The 22,020-nt window shown below is 50.5% G+C and overlaps 1 non-coding gene across 1 annotated transcript; it reads right to left on the reverse strand.

Annotated features, from left to right (window-relative positions):
• Positions 1 to 14,817: 14,817 nt before the first annotated feature.
• On the reverse strand, positions 14,818 to 14,932 carry LOC116832974 (U5 spliceosomal RNA). The gene has a single exon (XR_004375580.1). It is a non-coding gene; the product is annotated as a U5 spliceosomal RNA (small nuclear RNA).
• Between the last annotated feature and the right edge of the window lie 7,088 nt (positions 14,933 to 22,020).

The following is a 22,020-nucleotide window of genomic DNA, read 5'->3' on the forward strand; positions in this document are numbered from 1 at the left end:
AGGAGGTCATCAAATCCAACCCCTCGCTCAAAGCAGGACCAGTCCCCAACTAAATCATCCCAGCCAGGGCTTCGACCAGCCTGGCCTTAAAAACCTCTAAGGAAGGAGATTTCACCATCTCCCTAGGTAACCCATTCCAGTGCTTCACCACCCTCCTAGTGAAACAGTGTTTCCCAATATCCAACCTAGACCTCCCCCACTGCAATTTGAGACCATTGCTTTTTGTTCTATCATATGCCACCACTGAGAACAGTCTAGATCCATCCTCTTTGGAATCCCTCTTCAGGTAGTTGAAGGCTGCTAGCAAATTCCCCCCTCACTATTCTCTTCTGCAGACTAAATAACCCCAGTTCTCTTAGCCTCTTCTCTTAAGTCATGTGCTCCAGCCCCCTAATCATTTTCGTTGCCCTCTCTTGGACTCTCTCCAATTTGTCCACATCCCTTCTATAGTGGGGGGACCAAAACTGGATGCAATACTCCAGACGTGGCCTCACCAGTGCTGAACAGAGGGGAATAATTACTTCCCTCAATCTACTGGCGATGCTCCTACTAATACAGCCCAATATACTGTTGACCTTCTTGGCAACAAGGGTACACTGCTGACTCATATCCAGCTTCTCATCCACTGTAATCCCCAGGTCCTTTTCTGCAGAACTGCTGCTTAGCCACTCAGTCCTCAGCCTGGAGTGTTGCATGGGATTTTATCTTCCTAAGTGCAGGACTCTTGTCCTTGTTGAACCTCATCAGATTTCTTTTGACCCAAACCTCCAATTTGTCTAGGTCACTCTGGACTCTATCCTTACCCTCCAGTGTATCGATCTCTCCCCTCAGCTTAGTGTTATCTGTGAACTTGCTGAGAGTGCAATTCATCCCATCATGCAGATCATTAACAAAGATGTTGAACAAAACCAGCCCCAGGACCGACCTCTCGGGCACTCCGTTTGATCATAGAGTCATAGAATATCAGGGTTGGACGGAACCTCAGGAGGTCATCTAGTCCAGCCCCCTGCTCAAAGCAGGACCAGTCCCCAACTAAATCACCCCAGCCAAGGCTTTGTCAAGCCTGACCTTGAAAACCTCTAAGGAAGGAGATTCCACCACCTTCCTAAGTAACCCAACCCATTGACACCAGCTGCTAACTAGACATCAAGCTATTGATCACTACCCATTGAACCTGACAATCTAGCCAGTTTTCTATCCACCTTATAGTCCAGACATCCAATCCATACTTTAACTTACTGGCAGGAATAGAAATCAATATATTTGAAAATGTAGAAAACACCCAAAAATATTTAAATAAATAGTATTCTAATACTGTTTAACACCGCAATTAATCACAACTAATTTTTTAATCACTTGACAGCCCTAATACAAATATCACTTTTCACAGCAAGCCCCAGGACCCATTAAGCGCAGGATTTGGTGGGGAGGCTGTGGAGGAGGAGGCAGCATTATTTTTACTATACAGTCTGCCAAAAAACCCCTACAAATATAAATTACAATGATTTGGATGTTTAGCTGTGCAATTTTAATTGTTTTTCCTAAAGTTAATTAAGTATTTTAGGAAAAAAGTGTCAGTGCGGCCACTGTGAGAACCCCTGAGCAAGACAGTTGTTGTGCTACCACTGCCTGCCATGCTGACTACTGTTGTCATTGTCCAGTTGTCACTATCATGGGCATGGCCAATACCGTCAGTGTTTCCATGTGCTCTCCCATCTGCCTCTCTGGATCCAACTGTTGGCTCTTGTCTTAGAGTGGAAGCTCTGTAGGGCAGGGATGGTCTTTGTGTTCTGTGTTTGTGCAACACCAAGCACAGGGAGACCCTGGTCCATGACTGGAACTCCTAGGCACTCCAGCAACACAGATAATAAAGAGCAAGCCAATGTTTAAACTCTGGGCTAGTTGGTGTGCAAGGTGCTGCACAGCCATTAGCTGATCGTTCCCCACACACAGGGCAGCTTGGTTGCTGTGCTTGGCCTCAGTTATGGATAGGGACTCAGGCCCAAGGTCACAGGGGAGTTTAGTGGTAGAGTAAAGAACTTGGCGATTAAGGCTAACACTGCGCCAACTCAGGGGCACTGAGCATCGCAGCACTGGTCAGGCACCATGCACATATTCCATGCTGCCTGGCTCCAGTAACAGCCACCAGACCAAACTAGGGCAGGGTGAGCAGGGAAGCTGCTCAGGGCACAAAGCCGACAGGGATGGAAAAATGGGGCAATGCAGGATTGGGCCCAGTGGCATCAGCCACAGCAGCATGTGCTCAGCCTCCCCGGCAGGATTGAGCCAGAACACTGGCCAGAGCCCAGGGTGCTCAGTCCCCCTCCATCCCCGCAGAACTGGGCCCAGCAGCATCAGCCAGAGCAGAAGGTGCTCCCCCTCTTCCTCCACACCTGGGCTCAGTGACCACAGCAAGAGCAGAGGGTGCTCAGCCTCCCCCAGAAGATGGGGACCAGCATTGTCAGCTGGAGCCCAGAGTGCTCAGTCCACCCCCGCACACACACACACACTCTCCCCGCAGTGCTAGGACTGTGGCAGGCGGGCAGGGTGCTGAATGCCAGATGCGTGTGTCAGATGCTTCCCCTGCTGTACCCCCTCCCCCCACACACACTCCTGGCAGCCTGCCTATGGTGCAGGGAAGTCACTACGTTCTCAGGGCCTTGATTTCTGCCCTGCCAGCAGCAGCTGCATGCCCCAGTGCCTGGGCTGAGCACCGGGCTCGCGTGACCGAGCTCAGGCTGGGTGACCGGAAGCCCCGCAGCCATGGGGCTGGGGCAGGGCAGGGCAGCCAAGGGGAGAAGGGAGGTTCCACTCTGTGCACAAGGAATGTGGGCAAAGTGACCCAGCTGCAATGGCAGGTCCCCAGGGTGGTGAGTGGGGTGTGACTAGGCTGCTGAGAGGCAGGTGCTCAAGAGGGATGAGTCCTGCAGGGAGCACCTCGGGGAGCAGCTCATGGCAGCTAGGCTCCACGGGCAGGGGCTGGCTCCAGGCTCTTTTGGGACAGAGGCAAGAGTGTGATAGAGGCACAGCTCAAAGCAGAAGCAGCCGGCTTGGGGAGCAGTGAAGAGAGCTTCCAGGCAGCCAGCTAGGACCCCAGCCAGGGGTGAAAGTAAGCCGGTACGGGAAAAACTACCCACCGATACTGGCCCGTACCAGCTGACTTTAAAGAACACTGCTTAAAGCACGGCTTTAACATCACTGCCCCTTTTGCCCACCTCGGATGTAGGGAGAGAAGTGGGTGTGGGAGAAGAGAGGGCTGGGGTGGTGGTGGGGAGGGATGTGTGATAGCGGAGAGGGCTGGGGCGGTAGGAGGGGAGGGGTGTGTGGGAACAGAGAGGGCTGGGGTAGTAGCGGGGAGGGGTGTATGTATGGGAGTGAAGAGGGCTGGGGCTGTAGTGGGGGAGGGGTGTGGGAGCAGAGGGCTGAGGTGGTAGCGGGGAGGGGTGGGTGATGGTGGAAAGGGTTGGAGTGGTAGCGGGGAGGGGGTGTGGGAGCAGAGAGGGCTGCGGTAGTAGTGGGGGTGGGGTGTGAGAGCCGAGAAGGCTGAGGTGGTAGCAGGGAGAAGTGTGTAATGGTGCAAAGGGCTGGGGCGGTAGCGGGGAGGGGGTATGGGAGCAGAGAGGGCTGTGGTGTGAGAGAGAGAGGGCTGGGGTGCTAGCGGGGAGGGGTGGGTGATGGTGGAAAGGGCTGGAGTGGTAGCAGGGAGGAGTGTGTAATGGAGCAAAGGGCTGGGGTGGTAGTGGGGAGGGTGTGGGTGTGTGTGAGGGCAGAGGGGCTTGGGGCAGAAGCAGGGAGGGGTGTGAGTGAGGGCTGGGGCGGTAGCGGGGAGGGGTGTCTGTGGGAGCAGAGCAGGCTAGGGCACTACTGGGGAGGGATGTGTGGGATTGGCATCACAGTGTGGGGAAGTCAGGGCCCTGCACCCCCCACTTCCTGTGATTCACTGAGACTCTTAGCCAGCCAGTAAAACAGAAGGTTTATTAGACAACAGGAACCAAAACAGAACTTGTAGGTACAGAAACCAGGACCCCTCAGTCCAGTCCATCTTTGGGGGCAGGGAGTCCAGACCCCAGTGCTGGACCTTCCTCCGTTTCCTCAACCAGCTCCAAACTGAAACCCTCCAGCAGTATCACCCAGCCACACCCCCCAGCTCCTCCTTCAGCCTTTGTCCAGTTTCCTGGGGCAGAAGGTGTCACCTGGCCCCAATCCCTCCTGGGCTCAGGTTACGTGCTCCCGTATCATCCCTCAAGTGAAGTCACATCCTGATATCCCACCACCATCCAGCACCAATGCAGACTGTACCTGTTAAACTCCCATGCAACATTCCCAGGTCAAAACTCCCCACTAACTACTACGTCACAAGTGGAAAGGGCTAGGGCTGCAGCAGGGAGAGGTGTGTGTGATAGCAGAGAAAGCTAGGGTGGCAGTGAGGAGGGGTGTGTGAGAGTGGAGAGGGCTAGGATGGAAGCAGGGAAGGGTGTGTGTGTGAAGACGGAGAGGACTGGGCAGTAGAGAAGAGTGGAGTGGGGGGAGTGGAGAGGGCTGGGGAAGTAGTGGGCAGGGGTGTATATGTGACCGGCGAGAGATGGGGTGGTAACGAGGAGGGGTGTGTTTAAGAGCTGAGAGGACTGGGGTGGAAGCGAGGAGGGGTGTGTGTCTGAGAGAGCGGAAAGGGCTGGGCCAGTAGTGGGGACAAGGGTGCGTGGGAGCAGAGATCAGGGCTGGCCTTACCATGAGGTGAAAAAAATAATATAATAATAAATAGAGATATACCAATCTCCTAGAACTGGAAGGGACCTTGAAAGGTCATCAAGTCCAGTCCCCTGCCTTCACTAGCATGACCAATTTTTGCCCCAGATCCCTAAGTGGCCCCCTCAAGNTCTAGTTACAGGCCTGTCTATTCTTCTCAGTAAGGAGTCCCCAATCACGTAGACCTGCCTTTTCCTGGTGACAGTGTGATTCTCTGGTCTATCCCCTGTTCTCTCTGGCTGCAAGTCCTCTCGATTTCTATTGTCCCTTGCAATCCTCCACAACCCATCCCGTATCCTCCTGGGCCTCATATTTGGTGTTGCCTCCATTGCCTCTTCCCCTCTTCCTATAGGACTAGCTGCTCTTCTCTTCTTCCTTGCCCTCTCACCTTCAGCGACAACCTGCTGTGCCTCTTCTTCATTTTCCAACTCTGCAAACCTGTTCCTGAGCTCTGTTTCTCCTTCACTGGCCCATCTTTCCTCTGCCTGGTTCTCTTAGTCACATGCTTCCACCGTCCACTTTCCTCACCCAGCAGTCTCCCCTCAGAGCTCTTTGGTCCTGCTTCCATCTACAAGTCTGAGTTTATCCCTTCAGCCTCCTCATGTCTTTGCTCTATCATCTGCTCCAACTCCCTTCTAAACTTGACCAGAGTTTCCACCTGCATCTCCAGTCCTCGGATCTTTTCTTCCATCAGCTCTATCAGTCGGCACTTCATGCAGATGAAACTCTTATCAGGTACCCCCTCCAGGATCATGTACATGCCGCAGCTTCCACATCCAGTCATCCTCATTGTGTCTTTCACTGCTGCCTCTGTATCGGTCATAGCCTTCCCACCTAAATCCTGTTAGTGCAGGAAACACAAACCAAAACAAATCCCCAGCAGGCACCAGACCACAGGCAGAACACCACTCACTCCCTTCACTGGCCTGTCAATTCCTCTCCCTAGGTCTCTAAGTCTCCCCCACAAACTCCCCCTGTAAACTGTCACTGAAACTCCCCTGTTTACAGCTCTGTTTGCTGGCTCCTGTGCCTCTGCAGCTGTCTATGCCGCTGCCTGACTGGCTGGCTACCTTTACAGGAACCCTAAGCGGAGACGCCCTGCCCCCTAAGCAGGGCTCAGCTTCTCTCCCAGCACACTGCCCCTACCAGCCTCCACACATGCAAACTACAAAATACAATACACACAATACAAAAACCTGCTCCTCCAACAGAACTCCCACTGAAACTCCCCTCTTCACAGCTCTGTTTGCTGGCTCCTGTGCCGCAGCAGCTGTCTTTGAACTTGGTGGTCAGTGATGCAGCATCAGCTTCTAGTGAGATTGCTGGGTGGTAGCAGGGATGGGTGTGTGTGGGGGAGTGGATAGGGTTGTGGCAGTAGTGGGGAGGGGTGTCTGAGGGCAGAGAAAGCTGGGGTGGTGTGCGTGTGGAGCAGAGAGGGCTGGGACAGTAGTGGGGACGTGTAAGGGCAGAGAGGACTAGGGCAGTAGTGAGGAGTGGTGTGTGTGTGGGCAGAGAGGGCTGGGGTGGTAGCTGGGAGCAGTGAGTATGAAGGCAGAGCAGGTTAGGGTAGTAGAAGGGTGGGCTGTGAGAGAGAGCAGAAAGGGCTGGGGTGGTAGAAGAGAGGGGGGTGTGGGAGTGGAGAGGGCTGGGGCAGTAGTGGAGAGGGGGTGTGAATGAGGGCAGAGAAGGCTGGGGCAGTAGCGGGGAGGGGTATGTTTGTGTGGAAGCGAAATGGGTTGGGGTGGTTGTAGAGTTGGGGGTGTTGGTGAAGAGGGCTGGGACAGTAGTGGGGACACGTGAGGGCAGAGAGGACTAGGGCGGTAGTGAGGAGTGGTGTGTGTGTGGGCAGAGAGGGCTGGGACAGTAGTGGGGAGGGGTGGGAGGGAGTGGAGTGGGTTGGGGCAGTAGCAGGGAGGGGTGTATGTTGGAGGGCGAAGAGCGATGGGGCGGTAGCAGGGAGGGGTGTGTGAGAGAGAGGAGAAGGTTGGGGTTTTAGCAGGGAGGGGTGTCAGAGTTGAGAAAGCTGGAGCGGTAGCAGGGGAGGGGTATCTGAGGATGGAGAAAGCTGGGGTGGTAGCAGGGGATGGGTGTCTGAGGGTGGAGAAAGCTGGGGTGGTAGCAGGGGAGGGGTGTCTGAGGGTGGAGAACGCTGGGATGGTAGCAGGGGATGGGTGTCTGAGGGTGGAAAACGCAGGGGTGGTAGCAGGGGAGGGGTGTCTGAGGGTGGAAAACGCAGGGGTGGTAGCAGGGGAGGGGTGTCTGAGGGTGGAGAAAGCTGGGATGGTAGCAGCGGAAGGGTATGTGTGGGAGTAGAGAGGACTGGGGCGGTAGTGGGGAGGGCTGAGGGAGAGGGCTGGGGCAGCAGCGGGGATGGGTGTGTGTGAGGGCAGAGCAGGTTGGAGTGGTAGTGGGGTGGGGGTGTTAGAGCAGAGAGGGCTGGCGTAGTAGTGGGGATGGAGGCATGAGAGCAGAAAGGTCTGGGGCAGCGGTGAGAAGGGTGTGTGTGGGCGGAGGGGGCTAGGGCAGTCGTGGGGTAGGGATGTGAGAGTGGAGAGGGCTGGTGTAGTAGTGATGTGGGGGGGTGGGAGCGGAGCGGGTTGGGGCGGTAGCTGGGAGCGGTGTGCGTGAGAGCAGAGCAGGTTGGAGTGGCAGTGGGGTGGGGATGTGAGAGCAGAGAGAGTTGGCACAGTAGCGGGGATGAAGGCATGAGAGCAGAGAGGGCAGGCTCAGTAGCGAGGAGTGGGGCGTGAGAGGAGAGACGGCTGAGGAGATGACAAGAAGGAGTGCGTGTGGGTGGAGTGGGCTAGGGCGGTAGCTGGGAGGGGATGTTGGAGTGGAGAGGGCTAGGATGGTAGGGAGGGGTACGAACGAGGGCAGAGAGGACTTGGGCAGAAGCAGGGAGGGGTGTGTGTGGGAGCAGAGCAGGCTGGGGCGGTAGTGAGGAAGGGTGTGTAAGGGCAAAGAGGGCTGGGGCAGTAGCAGGGACATGTGCGTGAGAGGGAAGGGAGCTGAGGCAGTAGCCAGGAGAGTTGTTTGTGAGAGCACAGAGGGCTGGCGCAGTAGTGGGGAGGGGTGCGTGTGTGACGGTGGAGAGGGCTGTGACCATGGTGGGGAGGGTGTGTGTGAGGGAGCAGAGTGGCCTGGGGCGGTAGCAGAGAGGGGTGCATGGGACCGGAGAAGGCTGGGACCATAGCAGAGTGTGTGTGTGTGGGGGGGGGAGTGGAGTGGGCTGGGGTGGTAGCAGTGAGGGGTTTGTGGGACCGGAGAAGGCTGGGACCGTAGCAGGGAGTGTGTGTGTGTGTGAGGGAGTGGAGTGGGCTTGGGCGGTAGCAGAGAGGGATTTGTGGGACCGGAGAAGGCTGGAAACGTAGGAGGGAGGGAGAGAGGGAGAGGGGGGGGAGTGGAGTGGGCTGGGGCCGTAGCAGAGAGGGGTTTGTGGGATCAGAGAAGGCTGGGACCATAGCAGGGAGTGTGTGTGTGGGAGGAAGTGGAGTGGGCTGGGGCGGTAGCAGTGAGGAGTTTGTGGGACCGGAGAAGGCTGGGACCGTAGCAGGGAGTGTGTGTGTGTTTGTGAGGGAGTGGAGTGGGCTGGGGCAGTAGCAGAGAGGGATTTGTGGGACCAGAGAAGGCTGGAAACGTAGGAGGGAGGGAGAGAGAGAGAGTGTGTGTGTGGGGGGAGGGTGTTGTGGGCTGGGGCAGTAGCTTTGAGGGGTTTGTGGGACCGGAGAAGGCTGGAACCATAGCAGAGAGAGGTCTGTGTGAGAGTGGAGAAGGCTGGGGCTGTAGTGGGAGTGTGTGAGGGAGCGGAGTGGGCTGGAGCGGTAGCAGAGAGGGTTTGTGGGACCGGAGAAGCCTGGGACCGTAGCAGAGAGGGTGTGTGTGTGTGAGGGAGTGGAGTGGGCTGGGGCGGTAGCAGAGAGGGGTCTGTGGGACCGGAGAAGGCTGGAACCGTAGCAGAGAGAGGTCTGTGTGAGAGTGGAGTGGGCTGGGGCAGTAGCAGGAACGGGGTTGTGTGGGAGGGCGTAGTGGGCTAGAGCGGTAGCTGGGTTGTGTGTGTGAGAGCAGAGAGGGCTGGGGTGGTTAGCAAGGAGAGTGTGTGGGAGTGGAGAGGGATGGGGCTGTAGAGGGGAGGGGTGTGTGCGTGAGGGAGGAGAGAGTTGTGGTGGTGGGAAGGGGTGTGTGTGAGCGGAGAGGGCTAGGGCAGTAGGGGAGGGATGTCTGAGGGCAGAGGAAGCTGGGGTGGTAGTGAGTGAGGGGTGTGTGTGAGAGCAGACATAGCTGGGGCAGTAGTGGGCATAGGTGCCGACTCTGTAGGTGCACCAGGGCTGGAGCACCCACAGAAAAAAAATTGGTGGGTGCTCAGCACCCACGGGCAGCTCCCCGCCCCCCTTTTCCAGTTTACCTCCGCCTCATCCATGAGCGCGCCACCGCGTCCTGCTTCTTCCTGCTCCCTCCCAGTGCTTCTGCCACGAAACAGCTGATTCACAGGGTAGGAAGGGAGTGGGGAGGAGGAGGAGGAGGAACGCGGCATGCTGGGGGAAGAGGCAGGGATTTGGGGAAGGGATCCAATAGGGGCAGGGAGGGGTGGATTTAGGGCAGGGACTTTGGGAATGGGGTTGGAATGGGGGCAGGGCCAGGGGTGGGGAAGCGCGGGCACCCACCAGTGCCGGAGAAAGTTGGTGCCTATGGTAGTGGATATGGGTTTTGGGAGCAGAGCAGGCTGAGGTGGTAGCACGTGTGGGTGTATGAGAGCGGAGAGGGCTGGGGCGGTAGCGGAGCAGGTTGTGTGTGATGGCGGAGAGGGCTGGGGCGGTAGCGGAGCAGGTTGTGTGTAAGGGTGGAGAGAGCTGGGGTGATAGTTGGAAGGGTTTTGTTCGGGAGTGGAGAGGGCTGGCGCGGTGGCGTGGAGGGATGTGTATGAGAGCGAAGCGGGTTGGGGTAGTACGGGGGAGGGGTATGTGTGAGGGGGGAGATGGTTGGGGCGGTGTGAGGGAAAAGAGAGGGCTGGGGCGGTGGCGGGGACGTGTGAGGGCAGAAAGAGCTAGAGTGGTGGTGTGGAGGGGTGTGTGTGAGGGCAGAGAGGACTGGGGCAGTAATGGGGAGGAGGGTGTGTGAGGGAATGGAGAGGGTTGAGGCGGTGGCAGGTACGGGTGAGGGCAGAGAGGGCTGGGGTGGTAGTGGGGACATGTGAGAGAGGGGAGAAACCTGGGGCATTAGCCAGGAGACTTGTGTGTGATGGCAGAGAGGACTGGCACGGTAGTAGGGAGGGCTGTGTGTGAGGGCAGAGAGGGGTGGGGTGGTAGTGGGGAAGGGGGGTGAGGGAGTGGAGAGGGCTGAGGCGGTGGTTGGGGTGTATGAGGGTGGAGAGGACTGGGGCGGTAGCTGGGAGGGGTGTGTGACGGTGGAGAGGACTGGGGCAGTAGCGAGGAGGGTGTAGGGGGCTGCAGTGGGCTGGGACTGTAGCTGGGAGGGGTGTGTGCAATGGCAGAGAGGGCTGGGGTGGAAATGGGATAAACAATTCAAGAATGGGGTAAGATCTCGAATGAGGTCAGGTACACTGTCCTCGGGCGTCCCTTCAAAAGTTTTGTTTGGGATCCGCCAAGGGCTTGGAAAGACGTTGGGCCTGGCCGGATTGGTGGTTGGAGGGTTTTTTCCTGCCACTGTGTCCCCGTCTCCTATAGAAGTCCTGTCTCGGCCAAGGAAGAGGGTAGGAATGTTGAGGCTGTGGTTTAAATGGTTTCTGCAGGGTAGATAGTGTGTGCATCCCCAGCGAATGCATTATGGCCCTAGAGTCTTTGAGGCTTTGAAGCCTCGAGTCTATCTTGTTTGAGAACAGGCTCTCTCCATCAAAGGGGAGATCCTGCAAAGTTTGCTGAAGCTCTGGTAGTAGATTAGAAGCTTGCAGCCAAGAAATGCACCTCATTGCTATCCCTGAGGAGAGAGTCCGAGCGGCAGAGTCCGCGGTGTCCAATGAGACCTGCAAAGCATTTTGTGTGACTGTTTTGCTCTCTTCTATCAGAGCCCAAACTCTTCTCTGGACTCCGGAGGAACCAGTTCCTTGAACTTCATCTTGGAGTTTCAAGAGTTAAAGTTGTATCGGCTCAGGAGAACCTGCTGGTTCACAATCTGGAGCTGGAGCCACCCTGAGGAGTAGACTTTGTGCCAAATAAATTGAGGTGCTTGGCCTCTTTCGATTTGGGTGCCAGGGCTTGCTGACCATGACACTTCTTCTCATTCGCTGAGGACACCGCCAGTGAACATGGCTGTGGGTGAGTGTACAGATAGTCATATCCCTTGGAGGGGACAAAATACTTCCGCCTTAGCAGTTGGGGGAATGGAAGTGGGTGTGTGTCAGATTGTACTGGCCTTGGTTTGAATGGTCTGGGTAAGTGTTAAGGCCACCCTGGAAGGAGCCTCTGCAGACCAAATGTCAACCACAGGGTCCTCCACCTCAACTACCTCCCCTGCTTGCAGGTTCACATTCCGCACCACTCTTCATAAGAGCTCCTGGTGGGCACGGAGGTCTATCGTGGGGAGACCCGATATAGCCATCCCCGCCACAGCCTCATCGGGCGAAGATGAGGAGGATGCCACAGGAGATAGAGGATCATACAGGGCCTCTTGCTGAGCTGAGTTCCTCTGCTCCAGTCCTGCGACCTCAGTGTCCAGGCCGGGAGTTGGAGTTGGAGGGAGAGGAGCTGGCACCTGTAAGGACAACGCCACCATCTCCATGTCTCCGGGAGCAGGATGGCTGGCAGAGGCCTCAGGCACTCATGGCTCAGGTGGTGCCGAGCGAGAAGTCCCAGAGGGAGCACCCTGGGCCTGGTGGTATGCCCAGGGTGTCCAAAAGGGCCACTGAGTCGACCTTTGGGCGGGGCCCTGTTCCTGCACCTGCCACTGATCTGCCCCTGAGCCCAGGCAGGTGTGATCCAAGTGGTGGCAGTCTGAGAAGCGTGACCCTGCCTCAGACCCTGATGAGCGAGATGCGGAACGCGATGGCCATGGTGGTGCCGAGTGGGTCTGTGCCAAGTCATGTCGACGAGACAAAGTTGATTGGTACCACGAAGCTGGAGATCGGTGGTGAGATGGAGAAGAAAGATGCTGCGACGCTGGGGAGCAGTGTCTGGACCTAGATCAGTGTTGGGACGTGGACCGGCACCTGGATCTGGACCTGGGTCTTGAGGACGATGACCGGCGTCAGGAGCGGTGTCACGAAAGCTCTTGCAAATCCTGCACTTTATTGCCTGGTGAGATTCCCCCAAACACTTCAGGTGAGAGTCGTGGGCGTTGCTCGTTGGCATGGGCTTGGAGCAGGATCCGCAGGGCTTAAAGCCTGGAGCTTTGAGCATGAGCCCAATCAAATACAGGAAGGAGAAGAAAACCCCTTCTCCCCCACTAATACAAACTACTATACTAGGACTACACTGTCAAAATCTGTAACAATACTATAACAAGAAACTATTAACAAACTGTAAAAGCAGCAGAGAATCCTGTGGCACCTTATAGACTAACAGACGTTTTGGACGTCAGATGTATTCACCCACGAAAGCTCACGCTCCAAAACGTCTGTTAGTCTATAAGGTGCCACAGGATTCTCTGCTGCTTTTACAGATCCAGACTAACATGGCTACTCCTCTGATACTATTAACAAACTGTAGGGAGAATGCTAGGGAGAGTGGAGAGCAGCAAAGCCAAGCTCCACAGTTCTAACGACCGTCACGGGCAGTAAGATGGAACTGATGGGGCGCTGGTATATGTTCAGAGCTAAAAGCTAATAATGCCTGGGAATGGTGTTATGGGGCACTGTGTTGCTGTTTCAAATGAGAAACAAAACAGAAGTCCTGACCCCATGAGGCTTCCACAGCACTCTTCAGAGGAGCAGGTATGTTCACCTGCATGGCCAGCCCAAAGCTGAAGGGTTCACTGGAAGAGTTATTGATAACATTTTGCCCTAAGATATGTGCAAAATCACAGCCTGTCCACTGCAGCTGTATAGCACCACATCAGTTGCTACTTTTCACCCAGAGATAGCTGCATATCTGTGTGGATAAATTAATTCACGTGTTACAGATCTTGTCTACATAAAACTTCACCAGTTTGACTAAAGGTGAGCCTTAAACCAAGTCACTTAAGCAGTGCATTGACACCGGTAAACAATGTTGTGTTGGCACCAGATGAGTCATAGGTGCTGGGAATGGTAAACAGTGCTGAGGATAGGAAAGGTGCTGGCGCCAAGTTCAGTGGCAGAGGTGGGTTTCCAGCCCCTAACTAGGCTTTCATGTAATATGTAGGGCCACTTGCGCAGCTGAAGAGGGGCCAGAATGATATCCTTCCAAAACATATGGATTTGAGGTGAGGGAAGCATCCTGAGATCAAGTCAGTCGATCCTCCAAGTTCATCTCCAAAGGGATGCTTTGAAGATGCTTTGAAACCGTTCCAAACCAGCACCAGAGGAGTAGGTATGGGGTGCAGAGTCAAGCAACAAAAAAGCATGCAGAGGCATATAGAGTAGCCTTGACAGTGCATCCCACTCAGAAAAAGATTGAAGGTGGTATCAGAATCCAAACAGGTGAGGAACCCAAGTTAGTTAGTACTGGGATGTCCAGTTTGGCTCCAGAAGAATATGGAGAAGAGGTTACAATGGTGCCATTCAAGAGTCTCCAATGTACTCCTGGGTTGGAAAGAGATGAAGCTTCTCATTCCCTCCATTTGTGCCACTTTTTATGGGGTGATGTGCTTCCCATATTTTATCCCAATGAGCATCAAAGGATTTGCAGTGCTGAGGCAGAGGCAATGGGACCAGATGACCCATCTTGAGTTGATGCCAACCGTAACAGTGCCAGTGAGGAGTAGGTGATGAGATAGACATTTCCTAAGGCCTCATTAGCTGTGGTGCTGATGTAGGAAGAAAGAAAGGTATAACACGATCCAATGGCTGGAAGTCGAAGCTGCACAAATTTAGACAAGGAAACGAGGTATAAATTTAACAGTGATGGTAATTAACCACTGGAACAATTTACAAAGGGTCGTGGTGGATTCTTCATCACTGACAATTTTTAAATCAAGATTGGACGTTTTTCTAACCCATCTGCTCTAGTAACAATTATGGGGCAGTTCTGTGGGCTGCGTTACAGACAGGGTCAGACTATATGCTCACAGTGGTCCCTTCTGCCTAGCAAGACAATGCATGTATGAAGGGATGGTGCTTGTTAGATCTTCAGTTCCACTTGAAGATTTGACTGGTGCCAGCTTTGCTGAGTGAAGAATTCACTCTTCCTATGGAGCTGAGGAGATCCTGGCCTTGAGCCCATGATAGAAGGCAGCACTGAGGACGGAGTGGTAAAGTATGTCTTGAATCCTGTGCAAGACCCCAGCATGGAGTCTGCAGTTGGTACCAGTGACAGGCCCAGCATACCAGGCAGTAGGTGTAGAGAAGCCAAATAACCCTGGAGCCTCAAAGTCTGTCCCTTCTGGCACAAGGAATGAAGCTGTGGCAAAATGCAATTGAGTGAGTTGTCTCACCGAGGCAGAGGGCACCAGGAGCGCAGTCAGTGTGTAGCATAATAGCTGGGTAAGAGATATGCCTCTTGCAGCCCTTACCAGCCTCAGGGGCCAATATAGTCTCAATAAGAGGCTCAAGGCTTCCAGGTGAAGGGAAAGGCTATTTACTCTAAACTATCCTATACTACTCTAAAACAAACTATTTACAAAAAGCCTTAAGCTAGACTAAAGGAAGCTCCCCTAAGGACACAGTGGAAAGTTGTTTGCACTTTATGGCAGTGGTGAAGGAACTGAGGGTATGGCTATTCTTGAAATTTCAAAGCGCTGTCACAGCAGCGCTGCAGGAGTGCTGCCGCGGCAGCGCTTTGAAGTGTGAGTGTGGTCAGAGCGCCAGCGCTGGGAGAGAGCTCTCCCAGCGCTGCACGTAAACCACATCCTCTACGGGTGTAGCTTGCAGCGCTGGGAGCCGCGCTCCCAGCGCTGCAGCACTGATTACACTGAGGCTTTACAGCGCTGTATCTTGCAGCGCTCAGGGGGGTGTTTTTTCACACCCCTGAGCGCGAAAGTTGCAGCACTGTTAAGTGCCAGTGTAGCCATACCCTGAGACAGCTGGGAGGTGCTCTTCTTTATAGGGAATCTTTAGTAAAAGGCGAAAGATTTATACGATATGAAGAAAAACCTAGTACAATGACAACTTCACCTGAGAATGCTTGTGCGCCCTCTAATGGACACAGCTTTTCAAGGTAGTTCTGCAGCTCAATGCCAAGGTGCCACATCCAGCAAGTAGGAACCTACAGAGACCCTCAAACATCTTTGTTTTACATTAACAGAGATTTTCAGCCTTTCCCTATTTTTTTTAAATTTTCAAAACCTCTTAGAGGTGTTTTATAAAATGTAACTCATTTTGATTAGTGAACTTCAGTAGTTTGATGACTATCTAAACTTCTCTGCTACTCTCAGCATTGCCCATTTTAGGAGTTTTTATCTCCCTTTATTACCTTGTTTTCTTAGGACTTCGCTCAGTTGTGTTTAAGAGTTTTTCCATCTCTGTATTTTCTACCAAAAAGTTTTAAAAAAAAAAGTGAGGGGGGAATAGTATCTGCCATGATACCTAATGAAACACTCCTTTATGTGTAGGCCTTCTATGTACAGCTTCCAGCCATAGTCACCAACCCCGAAGCATTGCAGCTCTCCAGTAGAGCTACTCTTATACCTATGGCTTCCTTGGATACTTTTTTTTCCTGAACTGCATTTTTAAGCTAGTTATCCCATAAAGTAAAGCTTTAGGATATTGAGATATAGCTTCCCTACATCTGTAAAAATTTCCCAGGGATTCTTTGGGCAGCTGAAGTCACTTTTTACTATCTTAGCAGATTGTGGCTTGACCTCTCTCAGCTTTGCGCATTATAACCCTAACTTGCAAGGCAGTAGAGCACACACTGCTATTTATGAGTGGGAAGAATCTTTCTGTGACTCAGTTAAGGTTGCACACTGAAGTGGGTCTTAAAATGCAGTATAGCTTCCTGTTTTCCCCTCTATATGTAGGTAACCTGTCAGTCTGGAATTCACAGAGCTTGTTTTTATGATCTTTGAATTTTCTGTTCAGTATGATTTCTTCTGCTAGGAAATGTTTGGAACCGGGCTCTAGCTGATGTTTGTCTATGGCTGGTTTTTTGGGTTTTTTTTTTTTGACTGATTTTTATAAAACTAATACAAAATTGACAGAGATTAATCTTGAATAGATCCGTTGCAATGGGTACTTTAAAATATTTAAGTTTTAAGGTTTTTTTTCCCACCATTATTCATTATAATTGAAAATTTATGCACCAACAGGTAGCAGACAAATAAAATCTTTTGTCAGGTTTTATCCTAAAATGGAGATGTACAGCTCATAGACTTGAAGGCCAGAAGAGACCATCATGATCATCTACTCTGATCTCCTGCACATCACAGGCCACAGAACCTCACCTACCCACAGCTGCAGATCAAGCCTCTCTGTCAATGGCTGCATTTCTTTAGCAGGTAAATTCTTCTCCGCTAAGGAGAAAGACTGACAGAAAAGCACAGCTGCTGAGTGAGAAAAAATCTCTTAGCAGCTGCACTTGTGACACACCTCTAGAACCACAGCCCTCACCCAACGCATAACCCTTGCATAAACATCAGAACATCCTAAAAAATTAATAACCATAACTGTTTCACAGTTATGAACTACTCACAGTGTGCCTGACATAAAACCATAGAAGATTCCCCCATCGGCAGGCATAGGGTAAGGTTGATATTCTGCAGAATGACAGATTCCTGCCATGCTTTCTAAAGAGAGGATCATCAGACAACAGGCTGGTCAGAAATTCCTGCATGCCACAAGACTGCCTGAATCCAGACAGAGATGTAATACAACCAAAGTGGGATTGGAGCTTCCCACCTTTCCAATAACCTTCCCCATCACAGAAGACTACAGTAATATAAATTAAAAATATGCCCAGATGTTGGCATGGAGTACACTTTAAGCCGGGGTAAGCAATCTATGGCACAAGTGCCGAAGGCAGCACGCGAGCTGATTTTCAGTGGCACTCACACTGCTCAGGTCCTGACCACCAGTCTGGGGGGCTCTGCATTTTAATTTAATTTTAAATGAAGCTTCTTAAACATTTTTAAAACCTTATTTACTTTACATACAACAATAGTTTAGTTATACATTATAGACTTCTAGAAAGAGACCTTCTAAAAAGGTTAAAATGTATGACTGGCACATGAAACCTTACATTAGAGTGAATAAATGAAAACTCAGCACAGCACTTCTGAAAGGTTGCCGACCCCTGCTTTAAGCATTCATGAACTAGATAACAATCAGTCAATAAAGTTCATTCCTGTGCGTAGCTAGGTCAATGTACCAATGTCCTTTTAATTTATTTTCCCACCTTCAAGTGTAATAATATTTTTCAATCATTGAACATTTGTTACCAATCTAAAATTTTATTGGACTACAAATCTCACTCCATAATTACAAAAAAGCCACTAATAACCTGGTAACTTTTTTGTTTCTGTTTGAAACATATTAGTTGTAGAGTTTGGTCACTTAGTTTTATCAGAAGAGCAATCTTCCAGGAGCCAGTAATACACCAGAAAAGAGCAAACTGACAATATCAGCTGAATTTTAAAAGATTATTCATATAAAAGCAAAAATTCTAACAGCTACAGAACATTAGTGTTTCACTAGCCATAACGCAGACTCTGTTTCAATTCATAGAACCATAGAATATCAGGGTTGGAAGGGACCTCAGGAGGTATCTAGTCCAACCCCTGGCTCAAAGCAGGACCAATTCCCAACTAATTCATCCCAGCCAGGATTTTGACAAGCCTGACCTTAAAAACCTCTAAGGATGGAGATTCCACCACCTTCCTAGGTAACCCATTCCAGTGCTTCACCACCCTCCTAGTGAAAAAGTTTTTCCTAATATCCAACCTAAACCACTGTAACTTGAGACCATTGCTCCTTGTTCTGTCATCAGGTACCACTGAGACCAGTTTAGATCCATCCTCTTTAGAACCCCCTTTCAGGTAGCTGAAAGCAGCTATCAAATCCCCCACCTCATTCTTCTCTTCTGCAGACTAAACCAATGCTTCTCAAAGTTGGGCCGCTGCTTGTTCAGGGAAAGACCCTGGCGGTCCGGGCCAGTTTGTTTACGTGCTGTGTCTGCAGGTTTTGCCGATCACGGTTCCCGCTGGCCATGGTTCGCCATCCCAGGTCCATGGGGGCTGCAGGAAGCGGCACGGGCCGAGGGATGTACTGGCAGCCCTTCCCGCAGCTCCCATTGGCCTGGAGCAGTGAACCGTGGCCAGTGGGAGCTGCAATAGGCCAAACCTGTGGAAGCGGCAGGTAAACAAACCGGCCCGGACTGTAAGGGACTTTCCCTGAACAAGCGGCGGACCGGCTTTGAGAAGCACTGGACTAAACAATCCCAGTTCCCTCAGCCTCTCCTCATAAGTCATGTGCTCCAGTCCCCTAACTGATGAAGTGACATAGTTAAAATACTAGAAATACCGAAGAAGTAAATGCCAATATTGCTTGTTTTTAAAGAGTGAGTTAAGTAACTCATTTTATGACTTTCCAAACTGCTTTATTAAAGGTTCATACACTTGAGAGGTAAACTAACAAACATTTACCACTTGTTTCAAAATGATTGAAAAGTAACAAAAATTTAGGGTCTGCTTCTAATATAAATTACACCAAAGTAAAGCTGGAATGGCTCCTTTCATTTAACTAATTAACTGAATATAAAAAGAGCTATTTCAGATTTCCAATGATGTACACAAGAGTAGAATTTGGTCATTAATGTTTGTCCCTCATTTCAAAATGTCTTTGCCAAAAATGGATTTGCCAAAAACGTCAGGTCTGTACTTAAAATAGATGATACCAAGTTGCAACTGTCCTTTACTTATTAAACTATAGTATAATCTGTAACTAGGCTGGGCCTCACTGGACTGGTTGCCACACAATAAACAGGTAAATAAAGGAACTGCAACTAGATCTAGGGAGATGCCAATGTTTGATGAGAATGTTTGCTGGGCTCAGTTTGATTTCAACATAAAACCTTTACCACAATGATCCATCATATAAAAAAGAAAGTTACCTACCAAAATGTTTCCCAAAAGATAGGACCCTTTGTTCAGTACCTGGAAAATCAAATATCTAATTAACATTTTGCACAAAAGTCTGGCAGAACATGAAGTCATATATGAACACGATGCGTTCATTATTTTTACTAGCTACGTAAGTTATTTAAGGGGTAAGTACATTCACTGTAATCAGATATTTTTAGAATGGTAAAATTGAAAAGCTTCATAAAGGAGTAATGTACATTGACAAAAGGACCAATGATAAGGTAAAAACAAATGATTACTTACCTAAACTGATCAAAATCATCTTACAGTTTAATGTCTAAAGTACCCATAATGACACATACACATGATCTTTAAAACAAAGATGCTCTACTCCTGCACACTAAAAAGGAAAAGTCCTGAGATCAGGTTGATTCTTATCTCTATTACATGAAATAAAAAAAAAATCAGTATTTATTTTCAGGTTTATATTGGCTTAGTATGAAGATAATTCATCAAGAGTGGGAAAAGATTCCTCATCAGCTAGACATCGATCATCTCTGAACAAAGAAAGGCAAATTATTAATTCAATTAAGCATCATCAGCTTATTTTCTGCAAGTCTTGATTAAGGTGAATAAGCTATGAATATAGATGGCAGATAAGTATTTTTGCCAGAGGGAGAACAAACTATCTGAATACTCCTTTCTCCGACTTTTTTGACTCTGGAATGACAAAAACTGAATTGTTTTGATTTTTAGAACAAATAATTATAATTTCAAGTCAATTAATGCTCAAGTGCAGAGCAACTACTGAGCCAAACAAACAGAAGAAAGCCCTGGCTTAATTAAAACATACATTTAAGTAACAGTGGAAAATGGAGTTGTATTATCAGCAAGGCCCCACATGGAATGAAGTTTGATTTTACACTAACAGATTTGACATCATAGAATCATAGAATATTATGGTTGGAAATGACCTCACGAGGTCATCTAGTCCAACCCCTGCTCAAAGCAGGACCAATCCCCAGCTAAAAACATCCCAGCCAGGGCTTTGTCAAGCTGGGCCTTAAAAACCTCTAAGGATGGAGATTCCACCACCTCCCTAGGTAACCCATTCCACTGCTTCACTACCATCCTAGTGAACAGTGTTTCCTAATATCCAACCTAGACCTCCTCCACTGCAACTTGAGACCATTGCTTCTTGTTCTATCATCTGCCACCACTGAGAACAGCCTAGCTCCATCCTCTTTGGAACCCTCCTTCAGGTAGTTGAAGGCTGCTATCGAAATCCCCGCTCACTCTTCTCTTCTGCAGACTAAATAATCCCAGTTCCCTCAGCCTCTCCTCGTAAATCATGTGCCCCAACCCCCTAATCATTTTTGTTACCCTCTGTTGGACTCTCTCCAATTTGTCCACATCCCTTCTGTTGTGGGGGGCCCAAAACTGGACACAAGACTCCAGGTGTGGCCTCACCAGTGCCGAATAGAGGGAAATAATCACTTCCCTCGATCTGCTGGCAATGCTCCTATTAATACAGCTCAACATGCCACTGTCCTTCTTGTCAACAAGGTCAAGCTTCTGACTCATATCCAGCTTCTCATCCACTGTAATCCCCAGGTCCTTTTCTGCAGAACTGCTGCTTAGCCAGTCAGTCCCCAGCCTGTAGCAGTGCATGGGATTCTTCCATCTTAAGTGCAGGACTCTGTACTTGTCCTTGTTGAACCCCATCAGATCTCTTTTGGCCCAACCCTCTAATTTGTTTAGGTCACTCTCCCGCGTATCTACCTCTCCCCCACAGCTTAGTGTCATCTGTGAACTTGCTGAGGATGCAATTCATCCCATCATGCAGATCATTAATAAGGATTTTGAACAAGACCAGTTCCAGGACTGACCCCTAGGGCACTCCACTTGACACCAGCTGCCAACTAGACATCGAGCCATTGATAACTACCCATTGAGCCCAACAATCTAGCCAACTTTCTATCCACATTATAGTCCATTCACCCAATCCATTCTTCTTTAACTTGCTCGCAAGAATACTGTGGAACCTCCCCCGATCACCACGCCATGCCAAAGATAATGGCCAATGGCTCTGCAATCACATCTGTCAACTCCCTCAGCACCCTTGGATGCATTAGATCTGGACCCATGGACTTGTGCACGTCCAACTTTTCTAAATAGTCCTTAACCTTTCCTTCACCACTGAAGGCTGCTGACCTCCTCGCCATACTGTGTTGCCCAATGCAGCAGTCTGGGAGCTGACCTCGTCTGTGAAGACCGAAGCAAAAAAAGCATTGAGTACTTCAGCTTTTTTCACATCATCTGTCACTATGTTGCCTTCCCCATTCAGTAAGGGTTCCACACTTTTCTTGACCTTCTTCTTGTTGCTAACATACCTGTAGAAACCGTTCTTGTTACCCTTCACATCCCTTGCTAGCTACAACTCCAATCGTGCCTTGGCCTTCCTGATTACACCCCTGCATGCTCTAGCAATATTTTTATACTCCTCCCTAGTCATCTGTCCAAATTTCCACTTCTTGTAAGCTTCCTTTATGAGTTTAAGCTCACCAAAGATTTCATTCTTAAGCCAAGCTGGTCACCTGCCATATTTGCTATTCTTTCTGCACATTGGGATGGTTTGTTCCTGCATTCTCAATAAGGCTTCTTTAAAATACATCAAGGTTGACATTTTCACAACTGTTTGGTATGGGTCATTACATAATTGCAGTTGGTATTTCTTTGGCAATACAAAACAGTTTTTATAGAATATCTAGTGTCACTACAACAGGGGCCAGCAACCTTTCAGAAGTGGTATGTCAAGTCTTCATTTATTCACTTTAAGATTTCATGTGGCGGTAATACATTTTAATGTTTTTAGGTCTCTCTCTATACGTTGTATTGTAAAATAAACAATGTTTTCAAAATGTTTAAGAAGCTTCATTTAAAATTAAATTAAAATGTTGATCTTACGCCGCCGGCCTGCTCAGCCCGCTGGTGATCTGGGGTTCTGTTCACCTAGGCCGGCAGTGGGCTGAGTGGGGCCTGTGGCCGGGACCCTGGCTGGCAAGGGTCCAGCAGCCAGAACCCCAGACCAGCAGCAGGCTGTGCGAGGCCAGCAGCCGGGACCCCAGACCGGCAGTGGGCTGAGCAGCTCAGTCCACTGCCACTCAGGGG

Source organism: Chelonoidis abingdonii, chromosome 5, assembly GCF_003597395.2.
Source record: "Chelonoidis abingdonii isolate Lonesome George chromosome 5, CheloAbing_2.0, whole genome shotgun sequence".
In the NCBI taxonomy this organism is placed as follows: domain Eukaryota; kingdom Metazoa; phylum Chordata; order Testudines; family Testudinidae; genus Chelonoidis; species Chelonoidis abingdonii.